The sequence below is a fragment of the Musa acuminata genome, chromosome BXJ2-1, assembly GCF_036884655.1.
Source record: "Musa acuminata AAA Group cultivar baxijiao chromosome BXJ2-1, Cavendish_Baxijiao_AAA, whole genome shotgun sequence".
Taxonomy (NCBI): domain Eukaryota; kingdom Viridiplantae; phylum Streptophyta; class Magnoliopsida; order Zingiberales; family Musaceae; genus Musa; species Musa acuminata.
In genome coordinates this window covers 25,337,627-25,358,387 of record NC_088338.1, presented here as the reverse complement: position 1 = coordinate 25,358,387, position 20,761 = coordinate 25,337,627, and the positions used below count along the sequence as shown (strand labels likewise).

The window sequence follows — 20,761 nt, the reverse complement described above, 5'->3', positions numbered from 1 at the left end:
GAGCCTCTTGCCCGTCGCGAAACCGTCGTCGCTTTCTTGAACGTTCACGAAATCCCTATTGCAAGCTCTCTCCGAGCCCTAGCCCGACGACTGCGTATCGATCACGGCAAGCGCGTGCCGAAACCATCGGCACATTCTAGAACGATCTCGGAATCGCTATTGCGACCCCAATCCGGAAAGCTCTCTCGGAGCCCCTCGATACTGACTGCGTAGCGGTCACAGCAAATTTCCAGCCCCAAAACAATCGTCTCGGAGCTCTACGGGAGATGTTTCGTATCCCGGGATGCAAAAAGGAGTGCAACACGAGGACTTCCCGGGGGGTCACCCATCGTAGTACTACTCTGGCCCAAGCACGCTTAACTTCGGTGTTTTGATGGGATCCGGTGATTTATTGCTGCCATTATCGCACCCATTTCGCGAGCTTCGTCCCTCGCCTATGTGCACGTCGCGGTCAGCGTATCAACGTCCGGAGCCTCTTGCCCGTCGCGAAACCGTCGTCGCTTTCTCGAACGTTCACGAAATCCCTATTGCAAGCTCTCTACGAGCCCTATCCCGACGACTGCGTATCGGTCACGGCAAGCGCGTGCCGAAACCATCGGCACTTTCTAGAACGATCTCGGAATCGCTATTGCGACCCCAATCCGAAAAGCTCTCTCGGAGCCCCTCGATACTGACTGCGTAGCGGTCACAGCAAATTTCCAGCCCCAAAACAATCGTCTCGGAGCTCTACGGGAGATGTTTCGTATCCCGGGATGCAAAAAGAGTGCAACACGAGGACTTCCCAGGGGGTCACCCATCGTAGTACTACTCTGGCCCAAGCACGCTTAACTTCGGTGTTTTGATGGGATCCGGTGATTTAGTGCTGCCATTATCGCACCCGTTTCGCGAGCTTCGTCTCTCGCCAATGTGCACGTCGCAGTCAGCGTATCAACGTCCGGAGCCTCTTGCCCGTCGCGAAACCGTCGTCGCTTTCTCGAACGTTCACGAAATCCCTATTGCAAGCTCTCTACGAGCCCTAGCCCGACGACTGCGTATCGGTCACGGCAAGCGCGTGCCGAAACCATCGGCACTTTCTAGAACGATCTCGGAATCGCTATTGCGACCCCAATCCGAAAAGCTCTCTCGGAGCCCCTCGATACTGACTGCGTAGCGGTCACAGCAAATTTCCACCCCCAAAACAATCGTCTCGGAGCTCTACGGGAGATGTTTCGTATCCCGGGATGCAAAAAGGAGTGCAACACGAGGACTTCCCGGGGGGTCACCCATCGTAATACTACTCTGGCCCAAGCACGCTTAACTTCGGTGTTTTGATGGGATCCGGTGATTTAGTGCTGCCATTATCTCACCCGTTTTGCGAGCTTCGTCCCTCGCCTATGTGCACGTCGCGGTCGGTGTATCAACGTCCGGAGCCTCTTGCCCGTCGCGAAACCGTCGTCGCTTTCTCGAACGTTCACGAAATCCCTATTGCAAGCTCTCTCCGAGCCCTAGCCCGACGACTGCGTATCGGTCACGGCAAGCGCGTGCCGAAACCATCGGCACTTTCTAGAACGATCTCGGAATCGCTATTGCGACCCCAATCCGGAAAGCTCTCTCGGAGCCCCTCGATACTGACTGCATAGCGGTCACAGCAAATTTCCTGCCCCAAAACAATCGTCTCGGAGCTCTACGGGAGATGTTTCGTATCCCGGGATGCAAAAAGGAGTGCAACACGAGGACTTCCCAGGGGGTCACCCATCGTAGTACTACTCTGGCCCAAGCACGCTTAACTTCGGTGTTTTGATGGGATCCGGTGATTTAGTGTTGCCATTATCGCACCCGTTTCGCGAGCTTCGTCCCTCGCCTATGTGCACATCGCGGTCAGCGCATCAACGTCCGGAGCCTCTTGTCCGTCGCGAAACCGTCGTCGCTTTCTCGAACGTTCACGAAATCCCTATTGCATGCTCTCTCCGAGCCCTAGCCCGACGACTGCGTATCGGTCACGGCATGCGCGTGCCGAAACCATCGGCACTTTCTAGAACGATCTCGGAATCGCTATTGCGACCCCAATCCGGAAAGCTCTCTCGGAGCCCCTCGATACTGACTGCATAGCGGTCACAGCAAATTTCCAGCCCCAAAACAATCGTCTCGGAGCTCTACGGGAGATGTTTCGTATCCCGGGATGCAAAAAGGAGTGCAACACGAGGACTTCCCAGGGGGTCACCCGTCGTAGTACTACTCTGGCCCAAGCACGCTTAACTTCGGTGTTTTGATGGGATCCGGTGATTTAGTGCTGCCATTATCGCACCCGTTTCGCGAGCTTCGTCCCTCGCCTATGTGCACGTCGCGGTCGGCGTATCAACGTCCGGAGCCTCTTGCCCGTCGCGAAACCGTCGTCGCTTTCTCGAACGTTCACGAAATCCCTATTGCAAGCTCTCTCCGAGCCCTAGCCCGACGACTATGTATAGGTCACGGCAAGCGCGTGCCGAAACCATCGGCACTTTCTAGAACGATCTCAGAATCGCTATTGTGACCCCAATCCGGAAAGCTCTCTCGGAGCCCCTCGATACTGACTGCGTAGCGGTCACAGCAAATTTCCAGCCCCAAAACAATCGTCTCGGAGCTCTACGGGAGATGTTTCGTATCCCGGGATGCAAAAAGGAGTGCAACACGAGGACTTCCCAGGGGGTCACCCATCGTAGTACTACTCTGGCCCAAGCACGCTTAACTTAGGTGTTTTAATGGGATCCGGTGATTTAGTGCAGCCATTATCGCACCCGTTTCGCGAGCTTCGTCCCTCGCCTATGTGCACGTCGCGGTCGGCGTATCAACGTCCGGAGCCTCTTGCCCGTCGAGAAACCGTCGTCGCTTTCTCGAACGTTCACGAAATCCCTATTGCAAGCTCTCTCCGAGCCCTAGCCCGACGACTGCGTATCGGTCACGGCAAGCGCGTGCCGAAACCATCGGCACTTTCTAGAACGATCTCGGAATCGTTATTGCGACCCCAATCCGGAAAGCTCTCTCGGAGCCCCTCGATACTGACTGCGTAGCGGTCACAGCAAATTTCCAGCCCCAAAACAATCGTCTCGGAGCTCTACGGGAGATGTTTCGTATCCCGGGATGTAAATAGGAGTGCTACACGAGGACTTCCCAGGGGGTCACCCATCGTAGTACTACTATGGCCCAAGCACGCTTAACTTCGGTGTTTTGATGGGATCCGGTGATTTAGTGCTGCCATTATCGCACCCGTTTCGCGAGCTTCGTCCCTCGCCTATGTGCACGTCGCGGTCAGCGCATCAACGTCCGGAGCCTCTTGCCCGTCGCGAAACCGTCGTCGCTTTCTCGAACGTTCACGAAATCCCTATTGCAAGCTCTCTCCGAGCCCTAGCCCGACGACTGCGTATCGGTCACGGCAAGCGCGTGCCGAAACCATCGGCACTTTCTAGAACGATCTCGGAATCGCTATTGCGACCCCAATCCGGAAAGCTCTCTCGGAGCCCCTCGATACTGACTGCGTAGCGGTCACAGCAAATTTCCAGCCCCAAAACAATCGTCTCGGAGCTCTACGGGAGATGTTTCGTATCCCGGGATGTAAATAGGAGTGCTACACGAGGACTTCCCAGGGGTCACCCATCGTAGTACTACTATGGCCCAAGCACGCTTAACTTCGGTGTTTTGATGGGATCCGGTGATTTAGTGCTGCCATTATCGCACCCGTTTCGCGAGCTTCGTCCCTCGCCTATGTGCACGTCGCGGTCAGCGCATCAACGTCCGGAGCCTCTTGCCCGTCGCGAAACCGTCGTCGCTGTCTCGAACGTTCACGAAATCCCTATTGCAAGCTCTCTCCGAGCCCTAGCCCGACGACTGCGTATCGGTCACGGCAAGCGCGTGCCGAAACCATCGGCACTTTCTAGAACGATCTCGGAATCGCTATTGCGACCCCAATCCGGAAAGCTCTCTCGGAGCCCCTCGATACTGACAGCGTAGCGGTCACAGCAAATTTCCAGCCCCAAAACAATCGTCTTGGAGCTCTACGGGAGATGTTTCGTATCCCGGGATGTAAATAGGAGTGCTACACGAGGACTTCCCAGGGGGTCACCCATCGTAGTACTACTATGGCCCAAGCACGCTTAACTTCGGTGTTTTGATGGGATCCGGTGATTTAGTGCTGCCATTATCGCACCCGTTTCGCGAGCTTCGTCCCTCGCCTATGTGCACGTCGCGGTCAGCGCATCAACGTCCGGAGCCTCTTGCCCGTCGCGAAACCGTCGTCGCTTTCTCGAACGTTCACGAAATCCCTATTGCAAGCTCTCTCCGAGCCCTAGCCCGACGACTGCGTATCGGTCACGGCAAGCGCGTGCCGAAACCATCGGCACTTTCTAGAACGATCTCGGAATCGCTATTGCGACCCCAATCCGGAAAGCTCTCTCGGAGCCCCTCGATACTGACAGCGTAGCGGTCACAGCAAATTTCCAGCCCCAAAACAATCGTCTCGGAGCTCTACGGGAGATGTTTCGTATCCCGGGATGCAAAAAGGAGTGCAACACGAGGACTTCCCAGGGGGTAACCCATCGTAGTACTACTCTGGCCCAAGCACGCTTAACTTCGGTGTTTTGATTGGATCCGGTGATTTAGTGCAGCCATTATCGCACCCGTTTCGCGAGCTTCGTCCCTCGCCAATGTGCACGTCGCGGTCAGCGCATCAACGTCCGGAGCCTCTTGCCCGTCGTGAAATCGTCGTCGCTTTCTCGAACGATCACGAAATCCCTATTGCAAGCTCTCTCCGAGCCCTAGCCTGACGACTACGTATCGGTCACGGCAAGCGCGTGCCGAAACCATCGGCACTTTCTAGAACGATCTCGGAATCGCAATTGCGACCCCAATCCGAAAAGCTCTCTCGGAGCCCCTCGATACTGACTGCGTAGCAGTCACAGCAAATTTCCAGCCCCAAAACAATCGTCTCGGAGCTCTACGGGAGATGTTTCGTATCCCGGGATGTAAAAAGGAGTGCAACACGAGGACTTCCCTGGGGGCACCCATCGTAGTACTACTCTGGCCCAAGCACGCTTAACTTCGGTGTTTTGATGGGATCCGGTGATTTAGTGCTGCCATTATCGCACCCGTTTCGCGAGCTTCGTCCCTCGCCTATGTGCACGTCGCGGTCAGCGCATCAACGTCCGGAGCCTCTTGTCCGTCGCGAAACCGTCGTCGCTTTCTCGAACGTTCACGAAATCCCTATTGCAGGCACTCTCCGAGCCCTAGCCCGACGACTGCGTATCGGTCACGGCAAGCGCGTGCCGAAACCATCGGCACTTTCTAGAACGATCTTGGAATCACTATTGCGACCCCAATCCGGAAAGCTCTCTCGGAGCCCCTCGATACTGACTGCATAGCGGTCACAGCAAATTTCCAGCCCCAAAACAATCGTCTCGGAGCTCTACGGGAGATGTTTCGTATCCCGGGATGCAAAAAGGAGTGCAACACGAGGACTTCCCAGGGGGTCACCCATCGTAGTACTACTCTGGCCCAAGCACGCTTAACTTCGGTGTTTTGATGGGATCCGGTGATTTAGTGCTGCCATTATCGCACCCGTTTCGCGAGCTTCGTCCCTCGCCTATGTGCACGTCGCGGTCGGTGTATCAACGTCCGGAGCCTCTTGCCCGTCGTGAAACCGTCGTCGCTTTCTCGAACGTTCACAAAATCCCTATTGCAAGCTATCTCCGAGCCCTAGCCCGACGACTGCGTATCGGTCACGGCAAGCGCGTGCCGAAACCATCGGCACTTTCTAGAACGATCTCGGAATCGCTATTGCGACCCCAATCCGGAAAGCTCTCTCGGAGCCCCTCGATACTGACTGCGTAGCGGTCACAGCAAATTTCCAGCCCCAAAACAATCGTCTCGGAGCTCTACGGGAGATGTTTCGTATCCCAGGATGCAAAAAGGAGTGCAACACGAGGACTTCCCAGGGGGTCACCCATCGTAGTACTACTCTGGCCAAAGCACGCTTAACTTCGGTGTTTTGATGGGATCCGGTGATTTAGTGCAGCCATTATCGCACCCATTTCACGAGCTTCGTCCCTCGCCTATGTGCACGTCGCGGTCAGCGCATCAACGTCCGGAGCCTCTTGCCCGTCGTGAAACTGTAGTCGCTTTCTCGAACGTTCACGAAATCCCTATTGCAAGCTCTCTCCGAGCCCTAGCCCGACGACTGCGTATCGGTCACGGCAAGCGCGTGCCGAAACCATCGGCACTTTCTAGAACGATCTCGGAATCGCTATTGCGAACCCAATCCGGAAAGCTCTCTCGTAGCCCCTCGATACTGACTGCATAGCAGTCACAGCAAATTTCCAGCCCCAAAACAATCGTCTCGGAGCTCTACGGGAGATGTTTCGTATCCCGGGTTGTAAAAAGGAGTGCAACACGAGGACTTCCCTGGGGGCACCCATCGTAGTACTACTCTGGCCCAAGCACGCTTAACTTCGGTGTTTTGATGGGATCCGGTGATTTAGTGCTGCCATTATCGCACCCGTTTCGCGAGCTTCGTCCCTCGCCTATGTGCACGTCGCGAAACCGTCGTCGCTTTCTCGAACGTTCACGAAATCCCTATTGCAAGCTCTCTCCGAGCCCTAGCCCAACGACTGCGTATCGGTCACGGCAAGCGCGTGCCGAAACCATCGGCACTTTCTAGAATGATCTCGGAATCGCTATTGCGACCCCAATCCGGAAAGCTCTCTCGGAGCCCCTCGATACTGACTGCATAGCGGTCACAGCAAATTTCCAGCCCCAAAACAATCGTCTCGGAGCTCTACGGGAGATGTTTCGTATCCCGGGATGCAAAAAGGAGTGCAACACGAGGACTTCCCAGGGGGTCACCCATCCTAGTACTACTCTGGCCCAAGCACGCTTAACTTCGGTGTTTTGATGGGATCCGGTGATTTAGTGCTGCCATTATCGCACCCGTTTCGCGAGCTTCGTCCCTCCCCTATGTGCACGTCGCGGTCGGCGTATCAACGTCCGGAGCCTCTTGCCCGTCGCGAAACCGACGTCGCTTTCTCGAACGTTCACGAAATCCCTATTGCAAGCTCTCTCCGAGCCCTAGCCCGACGACTGCGTATCGGTCACGGCAAGCGCGGGCCGAAACCATCGGCACTTTCTAGAACGATCTCGGAATCGCTATTGCGACCCCAATCCGGAAAGCTCTCTCGGAGCCCCTCGATACTGACTGTGTAGCGGTCACAGCAAATTTCCAGCCCCAAAACAATCGTCTCGGAGCTCTACGGGAGATGTTTCGTATCCCGGGATGCAAAAAGGAGTGCAACACGAGGACTTCCCAGGGGGTCACCCATCGTAGGACTACTCTGGCCCAAGCACGCTTAACTTAGTTGTTTTGATGGGATCCGGTGATTTAGTGCAGCCATTATCGCACCCGTTTCGCGAGCTTCGTCCCTCGCCTATGTGCACGTCGCGGTCGGCGTATCAACGTCCGGAGCCTCTTGCCCGTCGCGAAACCGTCGTCGCTTTCTCGAACGTTCACGAAATCCCTATTGCAAGCTCTCTCCGAGCCCTAGCCCAACGACTGCGTATCGGTCACGGCAAGCGCGTGCCGAAACCATCGGCACTTTCTAGAATGATCTCGGAATCGCTATTGCGACCCCAATCCGGAAAGCTCTCTCGGAGCCCCTCGATACTGACTGCATAGCGGTCACAGCAAATTTCCAGCCCCAAAACAATCGTCTCGGAGCTCTACGGGAGATGTTTCGTATCCCAGGATGCAAAAAGGAGTGCTACACGAGGACTTCCCAGGGGGTCACCCATCGTAGAACTACTATGGCCCAAGCACGCTTAACTTCGGTGTTTTGATGGGATCCGGTGATTTAGTGCTGCCATTTTCGCACCCGTTTCGCGAGCTTCGTCCCTCGCCTATGTGCACGTCGCGGTCAGCGCATCAACGTCCGGAGCCTCTTGCCCGTCGCGAAACCGTCGTCGCTTTCTCGAACGTTCACGAAATCCCTATTGCAAGCTCTCTCCGAGCCCTAGCCCGACGACTGCGTATCGGTCACGGCAAGCGCGTGCCGAAACCATCGGCACTTTCTAGAACGATCTCGGAATCGCTATTGCGACCCCAATCCGGAAAGCTCTCTCGGAGCCCCTCGATACTGACTGCATAGCGGTCACAGCAAATTTCCAGCCCCAAAACAATCGTCTCGGAGCTCTACGGGAGATGTTTCGTATCCCGGGATGCAAAAAGGAGTGCAACACGAGGACTTCCCAGGGGGTCACCCATCGTAGTACTACTCTGGCCCAAGCACGCTTAACTTCGGTGTTTTGATGGGATCCGGTGATTTAGTGCTGCCATTATCACACCCGTTTCGCGAGCTTCGTCCCTCGCCTATGTGCACGTCGCGGTCAGCGCATCAACGTCCGGAGCCTCTTGCCCGTCGTGAAACCGTCGTCGCTTTCTCGAACGTTCACGAAATTCCTATTGCAAGCTCTCTCCGAGCCCTAGCCCGACGATTGCGTATCGGTCACGGCAAGCGCGTGCCGAAACCATCGGCACTTTCTAGAACGATCTCGGAATCGCTATTGCGACCCCAATCCGGAAAGCTCTCTCGGAGCCCCTCGATACTGACGGCGTAGCGGTCACAGCAAATTTCCAGCCCCAAAACAATCGTCTCGGAGCTGTACGGGAGATGTTTCGTATCCCTGGATGCAAAAAGGAGTGCAACACGAGGACTTCCCAGGGGGTCACCCATCGTAGTACTACTCTGGCCCAAGCACGCTTAACTTCGGTGTTTTGATGGGATCCGGTGACTTAGTGCTGCCATTATCGCACCCGTTTTGCGAGCTTCGTCCCTCGCCTATGTGCACGTCGCGGTCGGCGTATCAACGTCCGGAGCCTCTTGCCCGTCGCGAAACCGTCGTCGCTTTCTCGAACGTTCACGAAATCCCTATTGCAAGCTCTCTCCGAGCCCTAGCCCGACGACTGCGTATCAGTCACGGCAAGCGCGTGCCGAAACCATCGGCACTTTCTAGAACGATCTCGGAATCGCTATTGCGACCCCAATCCGGAAAGCTCTCTCGGAGCCCCTCGATACTTACTGCATAGCGGTCACAGCAAATTTCCAGCCCCAAAACAATCGTCTCGGAGCTCTACGGGAGATGTTTCGTATCGCAGGATGCAAAAAGGAGTGCTACACGAGGACTTCCCAGGGGGTCACCCATCGTAGTACTACTATGGCCCAAGCACGCTTAACTTCGGTGTTTTGATGGGATCCGGTGATTTAGTGCTGCCATTATCGCACCCGTTTCGCGAGCTTCGTCCCTCGCCTATGTGCACGTCGCGGTCAGCGCATCAACGTCTGGAGCCTCTTGCCCATCGCGAAACCGTCGTCGCTTTCTCGAACGTTCACGAAATCCCTATTGCAAGCTCTCTCCGAGCCCTAGCCCGACGACTGCGTATCGGTCACGGCAAGCGCGTGCCGAAACCATCGGTACTTTCTAGAACGATCTCGGAATCGCATTTGCGACCCCAATCCGGAAAGCTCGCTCGGAGCCCCTCGATACTAACTGCGTAGCAGTCACAGCAAATTTCCAGCCCCAAATCAATCGTCTCGGAGCTCTACGGGAGATGTTTCGTATCCCGGGATGCAAAAAGGAGTGCAACACGAGGACTTCCCAGGGGGCACCCATCGTAGTACTACTCTGGCCCAAGCATGCTTAACTTCGGTGTTTTGATGGGATCCGGTGATTTAGTGCTGCCATTATCCCACCCGTTTCGCGAGCTTCGTCCCTCGCCTATGTGCACGTCGCGGTCAGCGCATCAACGTCCGGAGCCTCTTGCCCGTCGCGAAACCGTCGTCGCATTCTCGAACGTTCACGAAATCCCTATTGCAAGCTCTCTCCGAGCCCTAGCCCGACGACTGCGTATCGGTCACGGCAAGCGCGTGCCGAAACCATCGGCACTTTCTAGAACGATCTCGGAATCGCTATTGCGACCCCAATCCGGAAAGCTCTCTCGGAGCCCCTCGATACTGACTGCGTAGCGGTCACAGCAAATTTCCAGCCCCAAAACAATCGTCTCGGAGCTCTACGGGAGATGTTTCGTATCCCGGGATGCAAAAAGGAGTGCAACACGAGGACTTCCCAGGGGGCACCCATCGTAGTACTACTCTGGCCCAAGCATGCTTAACTTCGGTGTTTTGATGGGATCCGGTGATTTAGTGCTGCCATTATCCCACCCGTTTCGCGAGCTTCGTCCCTCGCCTATGTGCACGTCGCGGTCAGCGCATCAACGTCTGGAGCCTCTTGCCCGTCGCGAAACCGTCGTCGCTTTCTCGAACGTTCACGAAATCCCTATTGCAAGCTCTCTCCGAGCCCTAGCCCGACGACTGCGTATCGGTCACGGCAAGCGCGTGCCGAAACCATCGGCACTTTCTAGAACGTTCTCGGAATCGCTATTGCGACCCCAATCCGGAAAGCTCTCTCGGAGCCCCTCGATACTGACAGCGTAGCGGTCACAGCAAATTTCCAGCCCCAAAACAATCGTCTCGGAGCTCTACGGGAGATGTTTCGTATCCCGGGATGCAAAAAGGAGTGCAACACGAGGACTTCCAAGGGGGTAACCCATCGTAGTACTACTCTGGCCCAAGCACGCTTAACTTCGGTGTTTTGATGGGATCCGGTGATTTAGTGCAGCCATTATCGCACCCGTTTCGCGAGCTTCGTCCCTCGCCTATGTGCACGTCACGGTCAGCGCATCAACGTCCGGAGCCTCTTGCCCATCGTGAAACCGTCGTCGCTTTCTCGAACGTTCACGAAATCCCTATTGCAAGCTCTCTCCGAGCCCTAGCCCGACGACTGCGTATCGATCACGGCAAGCGCGTGCCGAAACCATCGGCACTTTCTAGAACGATCTCGGAATCGCTATTGCGACCCCAATCCGGAAAGCTCTCTCGGAGCCCCTCGATACTGACGGCGTAGCGGTCACAGCAAATTTCCAGCCCCAAAACAATCGTCTCGGAGCTCTACGGGAGATGTTTCGTATCCCGGGATGCAAAAAGGAGTGCAACACGAGGACTTCCCAGGGGGTCACGCATCATAGTACTACTCTGACCCAAGCACGCTTAACTTCGGTGTTTTGATGGGATCCGGTGATTTAGTGCTGCCATTATCGCACCCGTTTTGCGAGCTTCGTCCCTCGCCTATGTGCACGTCGCGGTCGGCGTATCAACGTCCGGAGCCTCTTGCCCGTCGTGAAACCGTTGTCGCTTTCTCGAACGTTCACGAAATCCCTATTGCAAGCTCTCTCCGAGCCCTAGCCCGACGACTGCGTATCGGTCACGGAAAGCGCGTGCCGAAACCATCGGCACTTTCTAGAACGATCTCGGAATCGCTATTGCGACCCCAATCCGGAAAGCTCTCTCGAAGCCCCTCGATACTGACTGCGTAGCAGTCACAGCAAATTTCCAGCCCCAAAACAATCGTCTCGGAGCTCTACAGGAGATGTTTCGTATCCCGGGATGTAAAAAGGAGTGCAACACGAGGACTTCCCTGGGGGCACCCATCGTAGTACTACTCTGGCCCAAGCACGCTTAACTTCGGTGTTTTGATGGGATCCGGTGATTTTGTGCTGCCATTATCGCACCCTTTTCGCGAGCTTCGTCCCTCGCCTATGTGCACGTCGCGGTCAGCGCATCAACGTCCGGAGCCTCTTGTCCGTCGCGAAACCGTCGTCGCTTTCTCGAACGTTCACGAAATCCCTATTGCAAGCTCTCTCCGAGCCCTAGCCCGACGACTGCGTATCGGTCACGGCAAGCGCGTGCCGAAACCATCGGCACTTTCTAGAACGATCTCGGAATCGCTATTGCGACCCCAATCCGGAAAGCTCTCTCGGAGCCCCTCGATACTGACTGCATAGCGGTCACAGCAAATTTCCAGCCCCAAAACAATCGTCTCGGAGCTCTACGGGAGATGTTTCGTATCCCGGGATGCAAAAAGGAGTGTAACACGAGGACTTCCTAGGGGGTCGCCCATCGAAGTACTACTCTGGCCCAAGCACGCTTAACTTCGGTGTTTTGATGAAATCCGGTGATTTAGTGCTGCCATTATCGCACCCGTTTCGCGAGCTTCGTCCCTCGCCTATGTGCACGTCGCGGTCGGCGTATCAACGTCCGGAGCCTCTTGCCCGTCGCGAAACCGTCGTCACTTTCTCGAACGTTAACGAAATCCCTATTGCAAGCTCTCTCCGAGCCCTAGCCCGACGACTGCGTATCGGTCACGGCAAGCGCGTGCCGAAACCATCGGCACTTTCTAGAACGATCTCGGAATCGCTATTGCGACCCCAATCCGGAAAGCTCTCTCGGAGCCCCTCGATACTGACTGCGTAGCGGTCACAGCAAATTTCCAGCCCCAAAACAATCGTCTCGGAGCTCTACGGGAGATGTTTCGTATCCCGGGATGCAAAAAGGAGTGCAACACGAGGACTTCCCAGGGGGTCACCCATCGTAGTACTACTCTGGCCCAAGCAAGCTTAACTTAGGTGTTTTGATGGGATCCGGTGATTTAGTGCAGCCATTATCGCACCCGTTTCGCGAGCTTCGTCCCTCGCCTATGTGCACGTCGCGGTCGGCGTATCAACGTCCGGAGCCTCTTGCCCGTCGCGAAACCGTCGTCGCTTTTTCGAACGTTCACGAAATCCCTATTGCAAGCTCTCTCCGAGCCCTAGCCCGACGACTGCGTATCGGTCACGGCAAGCGCGTGCCGAAACCATTGGCACTTTCTAGAATGATCTCGGAATCGCTATTGCGACCCCAATCCGGAAAGCTCTCTCGGAGCCCCTCGATACTGACTGCATAGCGGTCACTGCAAATTTCCAGCCCCAAAACAATCGTCTCGGAGCTCTACGGGAGATGTTTCGTATCCCAGGATGCAAAAAGGAGTGCTACACGAGGACTTCCCAGGGGGTCACCCATCGTAGTACTACTATGGCCCAAGCACGCTTAACTTCGGTGTTTTGATGGGATCCGGTGATTTAGTGCTGCCATTATCGCACCCGTTTCGCGAGCTTCGTCCCTCGCCTATGTGCACGTCGCGGTCAGCGCATCAACGTCCGGAGCCTCTTGCCCGTCGCGAAACCGTCGTCGCTTTCTCGAACGTTCACGAAATCCCTATTGCAAGCTCTCTCCGAGCCCTAGCTCGACGACTGCGTATCGGTCACGGCAAGCGCGTGCCGAAACCATCGGCACTTTCTAGAACGATCTCGGAATCGCTATTGCGACCCCAATCCGGAAAGCTCTCTCGGAGCCCCTCGATACTGACTGCATAGCGGTCACAGCAAATTTCCAGCCCCAAAACAATCGTCTCGGAGCTCTACGGGAGATGTTTCGTATCCCGGGATGCAAAAAGGAGTGCAACACGAGGACTTCCCAGGGGGTCACCCATCGTAGTACTACTCTGGCCCAAGCACGCTTAACTTCGGTGTTTTGATGGGATCCGGTGATTTAGTGCTGCCATTATCGCACCCGTTTCGCGAGCTTCGTCCCTCGCCTATGTGCACGTCGCGGTCAGCGCATCAACGTCCGGAGCCTCTTGCCCGTCGTGAAACCGTCGTCGCTTTCTCGGACGTTCACGAAATCCCTATTGCAAGCTCTCTCCGAGCCCTAGCCCGACGACTGCGTATCGGTCACGGCAAGCGCGTGCCGAAACCATCGGCACTTTCTAGAACGATCTCGGAATCGCTATTGCGACCCCAATCCGGAAAGCTCTCTCGGAGCCCCTCGATACTGACGGCGTAGCGGTCACAGCAAATTTTCAGCCCCAAAACAATCGTCTCGGAGCTCTACGGGAGATGTTTCGTATCCCGGGATGCAAAAAGGAGTGCAACACGAGGACTTCCCAGGGGGTCACCCATCGTAGTACTACTCTGGCCCAAGCACGCTTAACTTCGGTGTTTTAATGGGATCCGGTGATTTAGTGCTGCCATTATCGCACCCGTTTTGCGAGCTTCGTCCCTCGCCTATGTGCACGTCGCGGTCGGCGTATCAACGTCCGGAGCCTCTTGCCCGTCGCGAAACCGTCGTCGCTTTCTCGAACGTTCACGAAATTCCTATTGCAAGCTCTCTCCGAGCCCTAGCCCGACGACTGCGTATCGGTCACGGCAAGCGCGTGCCGAAACCATCGGCACTTTCTAGAACGATCTCGGAATCGCTATTGCGACCGCAATCCGGAAAGCTCTCTCGGAGCCCCTCGATACTGACTGCGTAGCGGGCACAGCAAATTTCCAGCCCCAAAACAATCGTCTCGGAGCTCTACGGGAGATGTTTCGTATCCCGGGATGCAAAAAGGAGTGCAACACGAGGACTTCCCACGGGGTCACCCATCGCAGTACTACTCTGGCCCAAGCACGCTTAACTTCGGTGTTTTGATGGGATCCGGTGATTTAGTGCTGCCATTATCGCACCCGTTTTGCGAGCTTCGTCCCTCGCCTATGTGCACGTCGCGGTCGGCGTATCAACGTCCGGAGCCTCTTGCCCGTCGCGAAACCGTCGTCGCTTTCTCGAACGTTCACGAAATCCCTATTGCAAGCTCTCTCCGAGCCCTAGCCCGACGACTGCGTATCGGTCACGGCAAGCGCGTGCCGAAACCATCGGCACTTTCTAGAACGATCTCGGAATCGCTATTGCGACCCCAATCCGGAAAGCTCTCTCGGAGCCCCTCGATACTGACTGCATAGCGGTCACAGCAAATTTCCAGCCCCAAAACAATCGTCTCAGAGCTCTACGGGAGATGTTTCGTATCCCAGGATGCAAAAAGGAGTGCTACACGAGGACTTCCCAGGGGGCACCCATCGTAGTACTACTCTGGCCCAAGCACGCTTAACTTCGATGTTTTGATGGGATCCGGTGATTTAGTGCTGCCATTATCGCACCCGTTTTGCGAGCTTCGTCCCTCGCCTATGTGCACGTCGCGGTCGGCGTATCAACGTCCGGAGCCTCTTGCCCATCGCGAAACCGTCGTCGCTTTCTCGAACGTTCACGAAATCCCTATTGCAAGCTCTCTCCGAGCCCTAGCCCGACGACTGCGTATCGGTCACGGCAAGCGCGTGCCGAAACCATCGGCACTTTCTAGAATGATCTCGGAATCGCTATTGCGACCCCAATCCGGAAAGCTCTCTCCGAGCCCCTCGATACTGACTGCGTAGCGGTCACAGCAAATTTCCAGCCCAAAATCAATCGTCTCGGAGCTCTACGGGAGATGTTTCGTATCCCGGGATGCAAAAAGGAGTGCAACACGAGGACTTCCCAGGGGGCACCCATCGTAGTACTACTCTGGCCCAAGCACGCTTAACTTCGGTGTTTTGATGGGATCCGGTGATTTAGTGCTGCCATTATCCCACCCGTTTCACGAGCTTCGTCCCTCGCCTATGTGCACGTCGCGGTCAGCGCATCAACGTCCGGAGCCTCTTGCCCGTCGCGAAACCGTCGTCGCTTTCTCGAACGTTCACGAAATCCCTATTGCAAGCTCTCTCCGAGCCCTAGCCCGACGACTGTGTATCGGTCACGGCAAGCGCGTGCCGAAACCATCGGCACTTTCTAGAACGATCTCGGAATCGCTATTGCGACCCCAATCCGGAAAGCTCTCTCGGAGCCCCTCGATACTGACAGCGTAGCGGTCACAGCAAATTTCCAGCCCCAAAACAATCGTCTCGGAGCTCTACGGGAGATGTTTCGTATCCCGGGATGCAAAAAGGAGTGCAACACGAGGACTTCCCAGGGGGTAACCCATCGTAGTACTACTCTGGCCCAAGCACGCTTAACTTCGGTGTTTTGATGGGATCCGGTGATTTAGTGCAGCCATTATCGCACCCGTTTCGCGAGCTTCGTCCCTCGCCTATGTGCACGTCGCGGTCAGCGCATCAACGTCCGGAGCCTCTTGCCCGTCGTGAAACCGTCGTCGCTTTCTCGAACGTTCACGAAATCCCTATTGCAAGCTCTCTCCGAGCCCTAGCCCGACGACTGCGTATCGGTCACGGCAAGCGCGTGCCGAAACCATCGGCACTTTCTAGAACGATCTCGGAATCGCTATTGCGACCCCAATCCGGAAAGCTCTCTCGGAGCCCCTCGATACTGACGGCGTAGCGGTCACAGCCAATTTCCAGCCCCAAAACAATCGTCTCGGAGCTCTACGGGAGATGTTTCGTATCCCGGGATGCAAAAAGGAGTGCAACACGAGGACTTCCCAGGGGGTCACCCATCGTAGTACTACTCTGGCCCAAGCACGCTTAACTTCGATGTTTTGATGGGATCCGGTGATTTAGTGCTGCCATTATCGCACCCGTTTTGCGAGCTTCGTCCCTCGCCTATGTGCACGTCGCGGTCGGCGTATCAACGTCCGGAGCCTCTTGCCCATCGCGAAACCGTCGTCGCTTTCTCGAACGTTCACGAAATCCCTATTGCAAGCTCTCTCCGAGCCCTAGCCCGACGACTGCGTATCGGTCACGGCAAGCGCGTGCCGAAACCATCGGCACTTTCTAGAATGATCTCGGAATCGCTATTGCGACCCCAATCCGGAAAGCTCTCTCGGAGCCCCTCGATACTGACTGCATAGCGGTCACAGCAAATTTCCAGCCCCAAAACAATCATCTCGGAGCTCTACGGGAGATGTTTCGTATCCCAGGATGCAAAAAGGAGTGCTACACGAGGACTTCCCAGGGGGTCACCCATCGTAGTACTACTATGGCCCAAGCACGCTTAACTTCGGTGTTTTGATGGGATCCGGTGATTTAGTGCTGCCATTATCGCACCCGTTTCGCGAGCTTCGTCCCTCGCCTATGTGCACGTCGCGGTCAGCGCATCAACGTCTGGAGCCTCTTGCCCGTCGCGAAACCGTCGTCGCTTTCTCGAACGTTCACGAAATCCCTATTGCAAGCTCTCTCCGAGCCCTAGCCCGACGACTGCGTATCGGTCACGGCAAGCGCGTGCCGAAACCATCGGCACTTTCTAGAACGATCTCGGAATCGCTATTGCGACCTTAATCCGGAAAGCTCTCTCGGAGCCCCTCGATACTAACTGCGTAGCGGTCACAGCAAATTTCCAGCCCCAAATCAATCGTCTCGGAGCTCTACGGGAGATGTTTCGTATCCCGGGATGCAAAAAGGAGTGCAACAGAGGACTTCCCAGGGGGCACCCATCGTAGTACTACAATGGCCCAAGCACGCTTAACTTCGGTGTTTTGATGGGATCCGGTGATTTAGTGCTGCCATGATCCAACCCGATTCGCGAGCTTCGTGTCTCGCCTATGTGCACGTCGCGGTCAGCGCATCAACGTCCGGAGCCTCTTGCCCGTCGCGAAACCGTCGTCGCTTTCTCGAACGTTCACGAAATCCCTATTGCAAGCTCTCTCCGAGCCCTAGCCCGACGACTGCGTATCGGTCACGGCAAGCGCGTGCTGAAACCATCGGCACTTTCTAGAACGATCTCGGTATCGCTATTGCGACCCCAATCCGGAAAGCTCTCTCGGAGCCCCTCGATACTGACTGCGTAGCGGTCACAGCAAATTTCCAGCCCCAAAACAATCGTCTCGGAGCTCTACGCGAGATGTTTCGTATCCCGGGATGCAAAAAGGAGTGCAACACGAGGACTTCCCAGGGGGTCACCCATCGTAGTACTACTCTGGCCCAAGCACGCTTAACTTCGGTGTTTTGATGGGATCCGGTGAGTTAGTGCTGCCATTATCGCACCCGTTTCGCGAGCTTCGTCCCTCGCCTATGTGCACGTCGCGGTCAGCGCATCAACGTCCGGAGCCTCTTGCCCGTCGCGAAACCGTCGTCGCTTTCTCAAACGTTCACGAAATCCCTATTGCAAGCTCTCTCCGAGCCCTAGCCCGACGACTGCGTATCGGTCACGGCAAGCGCGTGCCAAAACCATCGGCACTTTCTAGAACGATCTCGGAATCGCTATTGCGACCCCAATCCGGAAAGCACTCTCGGAGCCCCTCGATACTGACCGCGTAGCGGTCACAGCAAATTTTCAGCCCCAAAACAATCGTCTCGGAGCTCTACGAGAGGTGTTTCGTATCCCGGGATGCAAAAAGGAGTGCAACACGAGGACTTCCCAGGGGGTCACCCATCGTAGTACTACTATGGCCCAAGCTCGCTTAACTTCGGTGTTTTGATGGGATCCGGTGATTTAGTGCTGCCATTATCGCACCCGTTTCGCGAGCTTCGTCCCTCGCCTATGTGCACGTCGCGGTCAGCGCATCAACGTCCGGAGCCTCTTGCCCGTCGCGAAACCGTCGTCGCTTTCTCGAACGTTCACGAAATCCCTATTGCAAGCTCTCTCCGAGCCCTCGCCCGACGACTGCGTATCGGTCACGGCAAGCGCGTGCCGAAACCATCGGCACTTTCTAGAACGATCTCGGAATCGCTATTGCGACCCCAATCCGGAAAGCTCTCTCGGAGCCCCACGATACTGTCTGCGTAGCGGTCACAGCAAATTTCCAGCCCCAAAACAATCGTCTCGGAGCTCTACGGGAGATGTTTCGTATCCCGGGATGCAAAAAGGAGTGCAACACGAGGACTTCCCAAGGGGTCACCCATCGTAGTACTACTCTGGCCCAAGCACGCTTTACTTCGGTGTTTTGATGGGATCCGGTGAATTAGTGCAGCCATTATCGCACCCGTTTCACGAGCTTCGTCCCTCGCCTATGTGCACGTCGCGGTCAGCGCATCAACGTCCGGAGCCTCTTGCCCGTCGCGAAACCGTCGTCGCTTTCTCGAACGTTCACGAAATCCCTATTGCAAGCTCTCTCCGAGCCCTAGCCCGACGACTGCGTATCGGTCATGGCAAGCGCGTGCCGAAACCATCGGCACTTTCTAGAACGATCTCGGAATCGCTATTGCGACCCCAATCCGGAAAGCTCCCTCGGAGCCCCTCGATACTGACAGCGTAGCGGTCACAGCAAATTTCCAACCCCAAAACAATCGTCTCGGAGCTCTACGGGAGATGTTTCGTATCCCGGGATGCAAAAAGGAGTGCAACACGAGGACTTCCCAGGGGGTCACCCATCGTAGTACTACTCTGGCCCAAGCACGCTTAACTTCGGTGTTTTGATGGGATCCGGTGAGTTAGTGCTGCCATTATCGCACCCGTTTCGCGAGCTTCGTCCCTCGCCTATGTGCACGTCGCGGTCAGCGCATCAACGTCCGCAGCCTCTTGCCCGTCGCGAAACAGTCGTCGCTTTCTCGAACGTTCACGAAATCCCTATTGCAAGCTCTCTCCGAGCCCTAGCCCGACGACTGCGTATCGGTCACGGCAAGCGCGTACCGAAACCATCGGCACTTTCTAGAACGATCTCGGAATCGCTATTGCGACCCCAATCCGGAAAGCTCTCTCGGAGCCCCTCGATACTGACTGCGTAGCGGTCACAGCAAATTTCCAGCCCCAAAACAATCATCTCGGAGCTCTACGGGAGATGTTTCGTATCCCGGGATGCAAAAAGGAGTGCAACACGAGGACTTCCCAGGGGGTCACCCATCGTAGTACTACTCTGGCCCAAGCACGCTTAACTTCGGTGTTTTGATGGGATCCGGTGATTTAGTGCTGCCATTATCGCACACATTTCGCGAGCTTCGTCCCTCGCCTATGTGCACGTCGCGATCAGCGCATCAACGTCCGGAGCCTCTTGCCCGTCGCGAAAACGTCGTCGCTTTCTCGAACGTTCACGAAATCCCTATTGCAAGCTATCTCCGAGCCCTAGCCCGACGACTACGTATCGGTCACGGCAAGTGCGTGCCGAAACCATCGGCACTTTCTAGAATGATCTCGGAATCGCTATTGCGACCCCAATCCGGAAAGCTCTCTCGGAGCCCCTCGATACTGACTGCATAGCGGTCACAGCAAATTTCCAGCCCCAAAACAATCGTCTCGGAGCTCTACGGGAGATGTTTCGTATCCCAGGATGCAAAAAGGAGTGCTACACGAGGACTTCCCAGGGGGTCACCCATCGTAGTACTACTATGGCCCAAGCACGCTTAACTTCGGTGTTTTGATGGGATACGGTGATTTATTGCTGCCATTATCGCACCCGTTTCGCGAGCTTCGTCCCTCGCCTATGTGCACGTCGCGGTCAGCGTATCAACGTCCGGAGCCTCTTGCCCGTCGCGAAACCGTCGTCGCTTTCTCGAACGTTCACGAAATCCCTATTGCTAGCTCTCTCCGAGCCCAAGCCCGAAGACTGCGTATCGGTCACGGCAGGCGCGTGCCGAAACCATCGGCACTTTCTAGAACGATCTCGGAATCGCTATTGCGACCCCAATCCGAAAAGCTCTCTCGGAGCCCCTCGATACTGACGGCGTAGCGGTCACAGCAAATTTCCAGCCTCAAAACAATCGTCTCAGAGCTCTACGGGAGATGTTTCGTATCCCGGGATGCAAAAAGGAGTGCAACACGAGGACTTCCCAGGGGGTCACCCATCGTAGTACTACTATGGCCCAAGCACGCTTAACTTCGGTGTTTTGATGGGATCCGGTGATTTAGTGCTGCCATTATCGCACCCGTTTCGCGAGCTTCGTCCCTCGCCTATGTGCACGTCGCGGTCGGCGTATCAACGTCCGGAGCCTCTTGCCCGTCGCGAAACCGTCGTCGCTTTCTCGAACGTTCAGGAAATCCCTATTGCAAGCTCTCTCCGACCCCTAGCCAGACGAGTGCGTATCGGTCACGGCAAGCGCATGCCGAAACCATCGGCACTTTCTAGAATAATCTCGGAATCGCTATTGCGACCCCAATCC

At 55.9% G+C, this 20,761-nt stretch overlaps 3 non-coding genes and 40 pseudogenes across 3 annotated transcripts; all 43 read right to left on the bottom strand.

Annotated features, from left to right (window-relative positions):
- Positions 1-292: 292 nt before the first annotated feature.
- LOC135603003 (5S ribosomal RNA) lies at positions 293-411 on the bottom strand (annotated as a pseudogene).
- Positions 412-760: 349 nt separating this feature from the next.
- LOC135601638 (5S ribosomal RNA) lies at positions 761-879 on the bottom strand (annotated as a pseudogene).
- A 350-nt stretch (positions 880-1,229) lies between these two features.
- On the bottom strand, positions 1,230-1,348 carry LOC135603967 (5S ribosomal RNA; annotated as a pseudogene).
- Positions 1,349-1,698: 350 nt separating this feature from the next.
- LOC135602733 (5S ribosomal RNA) lies at positions 1,699-1,817 on the bottom strand (annotated as a pseudogene).
- A 350-nt stretch (positions 1,818-2,167) lies between these two features.
- On the bottom strand, positions 2,168-2,286 carry LOC135602322 (5S ribosomal RNA; annotated as a pseudogene).
- Positions 2,287-2,636: 350 nt separating this feature from the next.
- LOC135603286 (5S ribosomal RNA) lies at positions 2,637-2,755 on the bottom strand (annotated as a pseudogene).
- Positions 2,756-3,105: 350 nt separating this feature from the next.
- LOC135603905 (5S ribosomal RNA) lies at positions 3,106-3,224 on the bottom strand (annotated as a pseudogene).
- A 350-nt stretch (positions 3,225-3,574) lies between these two features.
- On the bottom strand, positions 3,575-3,692 carry LOC135604509 (5S ribosomal RNA; annotated as a pseudogene).
- Positions 3,693-4,042: 350 nt separating this feature from the next.
- Positions 4,043-4,161, bottom strand: LOC135603904 (5S ribosomal RNA; annotated as a pseudogene).
- A 350-nt stretch (positions 4,162-4,511) lies between these two features.
- Positions 4,512-4,630, bottom strand: LOC135603537 (5S ribosomal RNA; annotated as a pseudogene).
- A 350-nt stretch (positions 4,631-4,980) lies between these two features.
- Positions 4,981-5,098, bottom strand: LOC135603808 (5S ribosomal RNA; annotated as a pseudogene).
- Positions 5,099-5,448: 350 nt separating this feature from the next.
- Positions 5,449-5,567, bottom strand: LOC135601459 (5S ribosomal RNA). Its single transcript, XR_010483752.1, has one exon. It is a non-coding gene; the product is annotated as a 5S ribosomal RNA (ribosomal RNA).
- Positions 5,568-5,917: 350 nt separating this feature from the next.
- On the bottom strand, positions 5,918-6,036 carry LOC135603187 (5S ribosomal RNA; annotated as a pseudogene).
- A 350-nt stretch (positions 6,037-6,386) lies between these two features.
- Positions 6,387-6,504, bottom strand: LOC135603807 (5S ribosomal RNA; annotated as a pseudogene).
- A 312-nt stretch (positions 6,505-6,816) lies between these two features.
- Positions 6,817-6,935, bottom strand: LOC135601119 (5S ribosomal RNA). Its single transcript, XR_010483423.1, has one exon. It is a non-coding gene; the product is annotated as a 5S ribosomal RNA (ribosomal RNA).
- Positions 6,936-7,285: 350 nt separating this feature from the next.
- LOC135604651 (5S ribosomal RNA) lies at positions 7,286-7,404 on the bottom strand (annotated as a pseudogene).
- A 350-nt stretch (positions 7,405-7,754) lies between these two features.
- Positions 7,755-7,873, bottom strand: LOC135599232 (5S ribosomal RNA; annotated as a pseudogene).
- A 350-nt stretch (positions 7,874-8,223) lies between these two features.
- Positions 8,224-8,342, bottom strand: LOC135601858 (5S ribosomal RNA; annotated as a pseudogene).
- A 350-nt stretch (positions 8,343-8,692) lies between these two features.
- LOC135602097 (5S ribosomal RNA) lies at positions 8,693-8,811 on the bottom strand (annotated as a pseudogene).
- A 350-nt stretch (positions 8,812-9,161) lies between these two features.
- On the bottom strand, positions 9,162-9,280 carry LOC135603903 (5S ribosomal RNA; annotated as a pseudogene).
- A 350-nt stretch (positions 9,281-9,630) lies between these two features.
- Positions 9,631-9,748, bottom strand: LOC135604466 (5S ribosomal RNA; annotated as a pseudogene).
- Positions 9,749-10,098: 350 nt separating this feature from the next.
- Positions 10,099-10,216, bottom strand: LOC135604465 (5S ribosomal RNA; annotated as a pseudogene).
- Positions 10,217-10,566: 350 nt separating this feature from the next.
- On the bottom strand, positions 10,567-10,685 carry LOC135603104 (5S ribosomal RNA; annotated as a pseudogene).
- Positions 10,686-11,035: 350 nt separating this feature from the next.
- Positions 11,036-11,154, bottom strand: LOC135603873 (5S ribosomal RNA; annotated as a pseudogene).
- Positions 11,155-11,504: 350 nt separating this feature from the next.
- Positions 11,505-11,622, bottom strand: LOC135604051 (5S ribosomal RNA; annotated as a pseudogene).
- A 350-nt stretch (positions 11,623-11,972) lies between these two features.
- Positions 11,973-12,091, bottom strand: LOC135603577 (5S ribosomal RNA; annotated as a pseudogene).
- Positions 12,092-12,441: 350 nt separating this feature from the next.
- LOC135603984 (5S ribosomal RNA) lies at positions 12,442-12,560 on the bottom strand (annotated as a pseudogene).
- A 350-nt stretch (positions 12,561-12,910) lies between these two features.
- Positions 12,911-13,029, bottom strand: LOC135603902 (5S ribosomal RNA; annotated as a pseudogene).
- A 350-nt stretch (positions 13,030-13,379) lies between these two features.
- Positions 13,380-13,498, bottom strand: LOC135601458 (5S ribosomal RNA). Its single transcript, XR_010483751.1, has one exon. It is a non-coding gene; the product is annotated as a 5S ribosomal RNA (ribosomal RNA).
- A 350-nt stretch (positions 13,499-13,848) lies between these two features.
- LOC135601761 (5S ribosomal RNA) lies at positions 13,849-13,967 on the bottom strand (annotated as a pseudogene).
- Positions 13,968-14,317: 350 nt separating this feature from the next.
- Positions 14,318-14,436, bottom strand: LOC135601773 (5S ribosomal RNA; annotated as a pseudogene).
- A 350-nt stretch (positions 14,437-14,786) lies between these two features.
- LOC135604502 (5S ribosomal RNA) lies at positions 14,787-14,904 on the bottom strand (annotated as a pseudogene).
- Positions 14,905-15,254: 350 nt separating this feature from the next.
- Positions 15,255-15,372, bottom strand: LOC135604023 (5S ribosomal RNA; annotated as a pseudogene).
- A 350-nt stretch (positions 15,373-15,722) lies between these two features.
- LOC135602318 (5S ribosomal RNA) lies at positions 15,723-15,841 on the bottom strand (annotated as a pseudogene).
- Positions 15,842-16,191: 350 nt separating this feature from the next.
- On the bottom strand, positions 16,192-16,310 carry LOC135602410 (5S ribosomal RNA; annotated as a pseudogene).
- Positions 16,311-16,660: 350 nt separating this feature from the next.
- Positions 16,661-16,779, bottom strand: LOC135603901 (5S ribosomal RNA; annotated as a pseudogene).
- Positions 16,780-17,596: 817 nt separating this feature from the next.
- LOC135601799 (5S ribosomal RNA) lies at positions 17,597-17,715 on the bottom strand (annotated as a pseudogene).
- Positions 17,716-18,065: 350 nt separating this feature from the next.
- Positions 18,066-18,184, bottom strand: LOC135603874 (5S ribosomal RNA; annotated as a pseudogene).
- A 350-nt stretch (positions 18,185-18,534) lies between these two features.
- LOC135602844 (5S ribosomal RNA) lies at positions 18,535-18,653 on the bottom strand (annotated as a pseudogene).
- A 350-nt stretch (positions 18,654-19,003) lies between these two features.
- Positions 19,004-19,122, bottom strand: LOC135601798 (5S ribosomal RNA; annotated as a pseudogene).
- Positions 19,123-19,472: 350 nt separating this feature from the next.
- On the bottom strand, positions 19,473-19,591 carry LOC135601767 (5S ribosomal RNA; annotated as a pseudogene).
- A 350-nt stretch (positions 19,592-19,941) lies between these two features.
- On the bottom strand, positions 19,942-20,060 carry LOC135599412 (5S ribosomal RNA; annotated as a pseudogene).
- Positions 20,061-20,410: 350 nt separating this feature from the next.
- LOC135602974 (5S ribosomal RNA) lies at positions 20,411-20,529 on the bottom strand (annotated as a pseudogene).
- Between the last annotated feature and the right edge of the window lie 232 nt (positions 20,530-20,761).